This window comes from Schistocerca nitens, chromosome 2 (assembly GCF_023898315.1).
Source record: "Schistocerca nitens isolate TAMUIC-IGC-003100 chromosome 2, iqSchNite1.1, whole genome shotgun sequence".
Lineage (NCBI taxonomy): Eukaryota > Metazoa > Arthropoda > Insecta > Orthoptera > Acrididae > Schistocerca > Schistocerca nitens.
The window spans coordinates 935628257-935629620 of NC_064615.1; the positions used below are offsets into that span (position 1 = coordinate 935628257).

The 1364-nt window shown below is 48.2% G+C and overlaps 1 pseudogene; it reads left to right on the plus strand.

Moving 5' to 3' along the window:
- Nucleotides 1-732: 732 nt before the first annotated feature.
- Nucleotides 733-849, plus strand: LOC126237948 (5S ribosomal RNA; annotated as a pseudogene).
- Nucleotides 850-1364: the final 515 nt, after the last annotated feature.

Consider the following 1364-nt stretch of genomic DNA (forward strand, 5'->3'; position numbering starts at 1 on the left):
CAGGGATTTTCTCTGCCTCATGATGACTGGGTGTTGTGTAATGTCCTTAGGTTAGTTAGGTTTAAGTAGTTCTAAGTTCTAGGGGACTGATGACCATAGATGTTAAGTCCCATAGTGCTCAGAGCCATTTGAATCTGACATTTCCGTCTTCCGTAAATAACAATAAAGTTTTCGGCTGCCCCCCTCACGAGGGCTATTCGGAAAGTAAGTTTCGATCCGTAGCGAAATGGAAACCACTATTTGCAATAGTAAGCTACACCACACAGCTGCTTCTCCACAGAATCACCTCTCCGACTTAGACATTTGTCGTAGCGTTGTACCAACCTTCCAATACCCTCGCCCCAGAAGGCAGCCGCCTGTGCTTTCCACGAATTCTCTAAGCTCGTCTACAGCTCGTTATCTGTGACAAAATGTTGTCTTCAGAGCCAGCGGTTCGTGTGAGCAGTGATGAAACTCAGCACGAGCCAATTACGGGCTGTGTTGTGTGTGATCAAAGACTTCCAATCGAAAACGCTGCAGCAGCATCTTCATTCCCCCTGCAGAGTGCGGCCGAGAATTGTAATGATGAACTAAAAGCACGATAGTTATCGTTTAACGACGCAAGGAGAGGAAGGGACATTATGGGGAAGCACGCAGAACACAATGCCCAATACTACTTGTAAAGCGGATCGGGAGTCCCATATGTTTTGGAGGAAATAACTTGATTTACAATGAGCCTTATAGTCACTCTATGGCAACGGCCTTGCCGCAGTGGATACACCGGTTCCCGTGAGATCACCGAAGTTAAGCACTGTCGGGCGTGGCCGGAACTTGGATGGGTGACCATCCTGCCGCCATGCGCTGTTGCCATTTTTCGGGGTGCACTCAGCCTCGTGATGCCAATTGAGGATCTACTCGACCGAATAGTAGCGGCTCCGGTCAAAGAAAACCATCATAACGACCGGGAGAGCGGTGTGCTGACCACACGCCCCTCCTATCCGCATCCTCACCTGAGGATGACACGGCGGTCGAATGGTCGCGGTGGGCCACTTGTGGCCTGAAGACGGAGTGAAGTTATAGTCACTCTGATAGGGGAGATAAACTGCTTTAGTAATCATGCTGATGTAGAGGACTAGCGTAAGAAAAGGCGAATGTTCGGAAAAGCGATAGGCAGCATGCTGCATGACGGCAGTTCAAATGTTTCGTGTACGATTACCGCTGTTTCACATAACCAAATAAGGCAAATTCCCTTCATTCCTTAATCCGAGCTTCGGCTACGTATCTCACTGTTTCTTCGAAGACGTTAAAGCGTAATCTTCCTTCGTTCATAACTGAATATTACAAGCTCAACAAAAGCAACGTTAGGATCATAGGAAGGGCAGAGC